Here is a 9,179-nt window from a genome sequence, read left to right as displayed (position 1 = left end):
TTTATCATGGAATATTTTTTTTACTCCATCTATGGTAATTGAGAGTTTTGCTGGGTATAATAGTCTGGGTTGGTATCTGTGGTCTCTTAGTGACTGCATAACATTTGTCCAGGACCTTCTAGCTTTCATAGTCTCCATTGAGAAGTCTGGTGTTATTCTGATGAGTCTGCCTTTATATATTACTTGGCCTTTTTCCTTTGCAGCTCTTAATATTTTTTCTTTATTCTGTATGTTTAGTGGTTTGATTATTATGTGGCAAGGGGACACTTTTTTGGATCCAGCCTATTTGGTGTTCTATAAGCTTCTTGTATCTTCATAGGTATTTCTTTCTTTAGGTTGGGAAAGTTTTCTTCTATGATTTTGTTGAATGTATTTTCTGTGCTTTTGAGTTAGTATTCTCCTTATTCTATCCCTATTATTTTTAGGTTTCGTCTTTTCATCGTGTCCCAAATCTCCTGGACGTTTTGTGTTACAACTTTTTGGTTTTAGTGTTTTCTTTGACTGATGAATCTATTTTCTCTATTGTGTCTTCAACGTCAGAGATTCTCTGTTCCATCTCTTGCATTCTGGTGGTTATGCTTGCATCTGTAGTTCTTGTTTGTTTAATCAGATTTTCCATTTCCTGCATTTCCACAGTTTGTATCTTCTTTATTGTCTCAATTTCAATTTTCAAATCTTGAACTGTTTCCTTCATCTGTTTAATTGCTTTTTCTCGGCTTTCTTTGATTTCTTCCAATTTTTTGTTTGTTTTTTCTTCCATTTCTTTAAGGGAATTTTTCATTTCCTCTTTAAGAAGTTTTTCATTTTCTCTTTATGGGAATTTTTCATTTCCTCTTTAAGTGCTTCTTTCATCTTCTTAAAGTCATTTTTAGGATTGATTTCTTCTGATTCTTCTGCCTTGGTATGTTCAGGTCTGGCAGGTGTAGAATTGCTAGGTTCTGATGGTATCATATAGATCTTTATGTTGTTCCCTGTATTTTTGCACTGGCATCTACTCATCTCTTCCTCCACTCAGTGCAGGCAGTGTCTGTGTCTGAAGGTGTCTCTCTTGTTCCAATTGATAGTCTTGGTCCACTTGGTCATATCATGCTGATGGGCTCTGTTTCTCCTGGAGCAGCTTCGTCCAATCAGTTTTAGTGAGTTCTGTCTTACAGAACAGCTGTTCCCAATCGGTGCAGGGTGGACTTATGGCTCTGGTGGTTGTTGGTGTCACTTGGAGTGGCTTTCTGGCGAGGGGGCAGGGAAAGAGGTCACTGTCTGGTCCCTGGGGCTCCAGTGGCTGTTTCCAGTCAGTGCAGGGTGGACTTATGACTCCGTTAGTCTTTGGGGTTGAAGGGACTGATTTTATTGGCAAGAGAGCAGGGAAAGTCAGCTGCCTGGTCCCTGGGGTTCCAATGGCTGGGGGGGCATGTAATGTGCCCCCTGGGCCTATAGGCTAGAGATCTGGTCTGCCAGTCCAGAGATGGGGCCTTACCTGTTTCCAGTCAGTGTAGGGTGGGCTTATGACCAGTGACCTGGTTCATTGGTTGGACAGCTCCTTTTGCATTCTAGGGTCAGGCTCTGCTCACTCGCCAACTCCTCAGCTGATCTTGTTTCCTCAGACTGCAGGTTTCGGAAACCTCACCCAAATGTTCTCAGCTGAACAGGCTGATCAGTAGGGCATATGTTGGCTTCACATGATCAGCAGCTGGACCCTGGGCTGGCCTCAGGCAGAATGCTTGGGTCCATTCTGGTCATGTCCCACAGTGACAGCTCCTTCCTCAAGTCCCCTCCCTTCCCTCCTGCTCTCTCCTCTCCCACACACTTTCTTTTTCCTGCATGTGTTTCTGCCCCAGGCCTGCCCCTGCCTTCCTCTTAATAAAGCTCTGATACTGGGTTTTGTCATCACTCTGACCTTTCCTTGCATGGCAACCAGTGCCACTAACAGCAACACTTAGTATTTTTAAAAACAGCACTATTCCCAAACAAGAAAAGATATGGGCCTGGCCCTATCCCTGATCGTGAAGAGGCCAGCGCCCAAACTAGATGTGATGTGGGCATGGGCCTAACCCTGACCCGGAAGAGGCCTGGCCCCAAACAAGAAGAGATGTGGGCCTGGACCTTTCCCTACCCTGAAGAGGCCTAGGCCCTAATTAGAAGAAATGTGGGCCCAGGCCTATGTCTATCCTCGAGGAGGCTTGGGCCCAAATAAGAAGAGATGTGGGCCTCACCTATCCCTAACCCTGAATAAGCCTGGGCCCTAACAAGAAGAGATGTGGGCCTGGGCTTACCCCTAACCCTGAAGAGGCCTAGGCCCTAACAAGAAGAGAAATGGGCCTGGGCCTATCCCTGACTCTGAAGATCCCTGGGCCCAAACAAGAAGAGATGTGAACCTTAGCCTATCCCTAACCCTAAGAAGCCTGAGCTTTAGCAAAAGGAGATGTGGGACTGGGCCTATACCTATCCTGAAGAAATCTGGGTCCACAGAAGAAATGTTGGCCTGAGACTGTCTGCAGACTTGAAGAGTCCCAGGGCAAAGGAAGAGATGTGGGCCTGAGCCATTCTTTAACCCTGAAGGTGCCTGGGTAAAAAGGAGAGATGTAGGCCTGGGCCTATCCCTAACTCTGAAGATGCCTGGGCTCAAAAAAGAGGTGTGGGCCTGGGTTTATCTCTAACAGTGAAGAGGTCTGGGCCCAAAGCAAAATGAGGTATGGGTGTGGGCCTATCTATGAATCTGAAGAATTCTAGGCACAAGTAAGATTAAGTATTGAGTCTCAGCCTATCTCAGACTCTGAAAAGGCCTGGGCCCAAAGCATGAAGACATGTTGGAAAACACAGAATTAAAGAAGGCCAGGAAAATCCAAACAAAAAGGAGTGTCCTCAGGATATATCAGAGCCACAATTGTCCTGGTCCCAGAACAAATAGAGCCATGGGACTGGGCTTATCTCCAATACCTAAGATGCCAGGGTCCAAAATGAGACCTGAAAGAGGTCCAGGAAAAGCCAGGAAAAGGATTGTGCTTAGGCCAAACCCTGATACTCACGAAGTCCATTTCAAAATGCTACTGTACAATTAGCCCAGATTCACTCTCACCCAAAAAGCCCAGGATCCAAATACAGAAGAGTACCTGGGCTTTTAAAGTAGGGTAAATCAACATTGTGGTTAGAGTGTTTACCATCTGGCACTCTGATCCAATGCCTTACTTTTAGTTCTTTTGCAACCAACCAGGACATCATGCAGACACATCCCAGTCTGTTCCTCCATAAACTTGGACTTGAGTACAATACTCCCTAACTGACTACTAACATAAGCTGATGTCCTGAATAAAAAGTGTGTGGATAGCACACACATACCTCATTTGATGCAGACCACATCCTCAACACATATGAGCCAGTATGACACTACTGCCATAATGTGCCAAGGGCTCGCTGAAATGACCTACCAGTATGGACACACCATACCAAAAAGGTTGTCATACTGCACCCTGTGGCTGTCTGAGACAAGACCTTATCTCGACTTAAAGTGACTTCTTTAGGAAGAAACAGTTCCATTTTCTTAACAGTTAACATTTTCCAGTTTCATAACTCAGGCCATAGCCTGTTCTCCAAGAATCTTGGACTAACCAAAATTTGGTCTCTTTCTGAGAAACTGACATCTGGACAGATTATATCCTCCAAGATTCAAATGTTGATGATGACCTGATTATTAACCCAGTGCAAGGCCATAAACAGACCTCAAAGGAAATCAGCCACTCCTTGAACCCCATCTTCAAGGATATGTGGGCCGCACCCTCTATCCAACTCAGAGCAAAAAGGAGCCAGGCCTTAAAAGGACCAAACCTCACCTTAATGATCAAAGGAAATGGACACCCCAATAACCATGACCTAGTCTGAAGCCAGGCATTATCTTCATGCCAATTATATTTTGTTGAATAAACCATAGCCTCATTTGTGACCCAGGCTATGCCATGATCACCAAGACAATTGGAATCCTCACCAATGAGTGACATCAGATCATAAGCCCATGAACTCCAATCAACAAGGAGTTGATATGGAAGCTCCTTTTGGTTTCATTCTGGTTTGTGGCTGTACCCACGATCCTCCCAACACAGGCAACATCTCACATCAAATGTGTCAAGGCAACATCATGGCTTTCAAGTAATCTGGACCACACATGAATGTCAGATGACAGGGACACAGTTGGGATCAAGGGTGTGTGGGCCACACCCAGGGAATCCTCTGTGTCCAGGTCTTAATCTGAAATACCACAGATCAAGAACAGCAGTTGGACCTTGCATCTCACCTAGGACACACACTACTTCAGGAAGGTTCTATACACTATAACACCATGAGGTGGCTGCCTGTAGAATGTTATGGGCAAAGGCCTTAAAGTGACATCATTACCTGATTACCAGTACCCTGGGTCTAGATTAAATTTTAATGTAAACTTTAATGTAACCCAAGGGTGTGTGGGCTGCACCCTCTTTTTACATGACCCAGTACTATGCTCATAATATGGGAGCCAGGACCATACGCCATGGCCTCAAGTGGGAGAAGGACCCACTCTCCTTAATGATAGAAAACATGGTCATGCCTTAATATCAAGAATGATTAGATGGCACATGGACCTCTAGTGACTTCACCTGATTTTTTTATCCCAGGCTTGACTCTGTTCACCAAAAATCTTAAATGCATGAAGAATGCTTTCTTCTAATGACTGATTCCAAATTGATAGCATAAGCTGGAGGCTCACCTACCACCAAGAAGCCTGTGTCACATTTAAACTCAAGAGTTATGGGCCACATCCTCTCTTCATCCAACACAAGAGATATGCTCAACTCAGAGGACCCAGGACTACAAAACCTAGCCTTCATTAAAAGAGACACACCAGAGAAAAAAATCTGAGCAGATTTGGTATGACGGGTATGTGGGCCACACCCAGGAGCCATTATGTGCAAAGCTGACTTTAGGAGATCCAGGACAATTGATCTTGTGTGGGTTGGCCAACATGACAGCCTCTGAGGAACCTGGAACCACCATAATGACCAGAGTTGGTATTCTGGTATGTGATATCACCCTCACAAATGTCCATCCAGACTGCAGTCCAAACCCTCATGTCCTGACATATCAGGTTTCCAAGCCTCTCGTTGATTTTTGGCCCTCAACCTGACCTGATTAGAAACATCAAGTAAACCATTAGATTACCAATGTCATGAATCAGAAGTTCAGACACATCTTTAATAAAAATATATACTGGAAAACCCAGAACTTCTTCTGCTGGAGACATGTTTGTTGGCGTGTTCAAAGATTAGACATGCATTCCAGTGACTTCCTTAAACCCTCTCCAGAGCCTACATACAAGAAGTCAGAATTATAACCTGATTTCTATACATCTCTTACAATACAGATCTAAAGCTTTGTAGACATCAGTCTTGTTGTACATGTCTTGTCCTAACATTGTGTATATAGTTTTTAATAAATATAAGGTTATCTACTACATGGTTTATCCTTAAATGTTTATTTTGGTTCTTTTCCTGTTTTTATAACATTGAAATATTTAAAAACTGGCTGTGATGGTTACTCACAAACAGGAAGTACAGGTTGTAGCTGGAGTTTTTTTTTCTCCAGGTCCCGCCAAGCCCCAGCAGTCCCATAGCCCACTTATAACATAAACACACAGATGCTTATATTATTTAAACTGCTCAGCCATTAGTTCAGGCCTACCATTGTCTAGTTCTTACACTTATACTCAACCCATTTCTGTTAATCTGTATGTCACTACGTGTTCTGTGGCTTTACCTGTTGCCTTTACATGTTGCTTCCTGGACAGCTGGCTGGCATCTTCTTTAGACTTCCACCTCCCAGCCTCTCTTCTCTGTTTGTTCTGCCTATCCTATACTTCCTACCTGGCTACTGGCCAATCGGTATTTTATTTATCAATCAATCATAGCAACATATATTCACAACATACAGGACATCCCACAGCAACAAGTAGCTCCATGTATATAACATATATTTTATGCTCAGATCTCATCCTGAAGATTGATGGAATCTTTCAAAAAATAAAACAAAAAGCTAGCGAAAGTACCAAATAAGTAGGAGCCCTCACATAGTTATAATATCACTGGGATAAAATTTCTAAATTGGAAGGACAGCTCCTAATGCCATCCAGTGAGGAAATCAGATAAGCACCCATTTTTAGAGATAATCAGATAATGCATCCAGTGAGGAAATCAGATAAGCACCCATTGTTAGAGAGTTGCTGATGAAGGTCTGGGAGGCAGAAAAGTAAGGGAAGGCTCAGTGTGGATCACAGGATACCAGGCATCTGGAAATTGTCTTCCAGTGAGAATCCATAGGAAGATGAATGCCCCCCCCCACTGATATCCTCTGCATGGTGCCACTACACAGTCAGGGACAGGCTCATGTCCAAGGAACAGTAAAATGTGCTCTGCTCCTTCACTTAGAGAACTAGAGGCTGGCGGGTTGCAGCTCTGAACTTGCTCCTGTTGATCCTGGGATATATAGGTGGCAGATTTGTTGGTGTATTCCGTATTGAAATGCTGTGGGATGGTCTGTATGTCAAATGTGTTGCTCTGATTGGTCAATAAATAAAACACTGATTGGCCAGTGGCCAGGCAGGAAGTATAGGCGGGACTAACAGGGAGGAGAATAGAGAGAACAGGAAGAGGGGGGGAGACACTGCCGGCCCCCTGCATGACAAGTAGCATGTGAAGATGCCAGTAAGCCACAAGCCACGTGGCAAGGTATAGATTTATAGAAATGGATTAATTTAAGATATAAGAACAGTTAGCAAGAAGTCTGAGCCATTAAGCCAAACAGTTTAAATAATATAAGCATCTGTGTGTTTATTGTATAAGTGGGCTGTCGGACTGCTGGGACTTGGCAGGACCGGAGAGAAAACTCTCCAGCTACATTGAAACTCATAGACACGGGGAGTGTGTCTCATAGAAATGGCATAGAAACTTCACTCATGAAAACACAAAATATGGGAACTAAAATGAGACAGAAACAAGGGTAATACCATTGGACATGCTTTTATGGGTGGGTGGGGGAAACTCATGGGGACTCTTCCCGAGACAAGGAGCTATAGGGAACTAAGCATTGCCAATGGAGGGAGAATTAGTTGTCCCTAGAGATGAATCCCCTACCCAGTTATCCAGTACCTAGTATTAAAACCTGAAAACACACATGCAAGCATCACTGAACAGGCACCACCTATGACAGGTTGAAATTTAAGCATTTTTCTGTAAAATCTGTCAATAATGGAAACATGCCATCATTATTCTGAGAGAGGGAGAAAGAAGGAACATGGTAACCACTAGAGCAAGAAGGATAGTGCAGATGGTGTGATTTTATTTTCATTCTACAAACTATAAATATAACTATTTAGTGGAAGACTGGCTGGTTTAGATACTCCTATTGTAATATGTATACAGTGAGACAGCTTTCCTGTGTTTATATTGTGTTTCCACACTCTTGTCTCCACACCTAGATCTCCCTTCTCCCAAGATGACACAGGCACAGACATTATAACATCATGTTGGACATGGGGTTCTGTGGTGACAACGAGAGTTACCTTGAGCCTTTAAATCAGCTGACATCTCAGGGTATAATGCTCTATCCTCTCTATTCCACCCACACATTTCCTCAAGCCCCTTCTCTCACTTTAAACCAATCCTTACTGTGCTGCCTTCATCTAGAAGGAAGGAAACACAGAAGCGAGTTACTGCAAGCTAGCTCACTTCTCACTGGAGCAGCAGATCCTGGTCGGTCTTTTGTTTCAGACTTATAGGGCACCTGGGTGCTGAGTACCTGGAGTCAGATTCCAGAAAACTAGGAATTAGCCTATAAATATGTTTTTAATTTCCTAATTAAATCAACTATTTCCCCACACCTCAAATGCACTTATAATGCTTTTGTATTATCTACATAAATACTAAACCATTTTCACTTTTATGCAAATAATATGGATAGTTGGTTCATGTCAGGAATAAAACTTTTGATATTTATGTAATTTACTGTGAAAAACCAATGAAAGGCTCTGAGAACATAAAGAACTTGTTCATAGTATAGCATGTTAAGTTCCATCTAGTACAGTGAGTGCCTAAATCATACAAGAATTCTTAACATGTGGTTTTCAATATCCAGAATATCCAATTCTTTAGTTAATCATCAGTTTGTCCATTTCTAATATCTGGTTTGATTTTTGAACCAGGTATTACTACATGGGCAGTCCTGGCCTTGAACTCACATCACTCCTCCATTCTCTCTCTCTCCCTCAAGTGATGAGACTCAGGGACCACCAGCCTGGCTCTGTTTCTAACATCTGCAATTAGAGCCACAGTTGCAGATGGAAGCACATGAGCACACAAGGCTTGCACTCTTCTCCCCTGACCTCAGTGTGGAGGCTGGTAAAGGGTTCTGCTATGATGGGGGAACCAACAACAGGTGAAATACACATCAGTGCACAGGCCTCAGGCTCCTCTGCCTATCTACCTAAGGTTACAGCGGTGAGTGTTACTTGTGTTGGACTCTCTAGAAGAAGGCTCAAATAGAAAGAATATTCACTACAATTTCATATAAAAGTCAATGAAAATTAATACCTTATGCAGTTCTGCTTTACATAGAAAACAGTTCTTAAAATCATTTTGTAAAATTCATCTTCTTACCTGTATTTTTCAGTCACTATGCTGACTGTTCAAGGAAGGGTAGCCTTTGTTTGTAACTTTGTAAATCTCATCAGGCAGGGTATATGGATGGCTTATTAGAACACTGTGGTGTTGTCTTTCTGCTCTTGCTGCACTAAGGATGTTTCACCTGAACAAATACAGTGTTGCTAACACACATTAGTTATTCTCTGTCCTGTAAGGGCCACAGAGTAGAGAGAAAAATGAATCTTTTTAAAACTAAGTAACGGAGTCCCAGGACTTTCCATTATTTATGTTTTATTTAGGTACCAGGTACTTCATAGTTAAGAAATTTACTTCTCAAAATACAAAAAAAAAAAAATGAAATGATAGTTAACATTACTGTAGCTGGAGTTTTCTCTCTAGATCCTGCCAAGCCTCAGCAGCCCAACAACCCACTTATAAAATATTGTTTATAATATTTTTTATAATATTTTATAATATTATTTAAATATTGCTTATATTGTTTACAAACTGTATGGCTGTGGC

Source organism: Peromyscus leucopus, chromosome 10 (genome assembly GCF_004664715.2).
Source record: "Peromyscus leucopus breed LL Stock chromosome 10, UCI_PerLeu_2.1, whole genome shotgun sequence".
NCBI lineage: Eukaryota > Metazoa > Chordata > Mammalia > Rodentia > Cricetidae > Peromyscus > Peromyscus leucopus.
The sequence above is the reverse complement of the archived record's forward strand: the minus strand, read 5'-3'. Positions refer to the sequence as shown.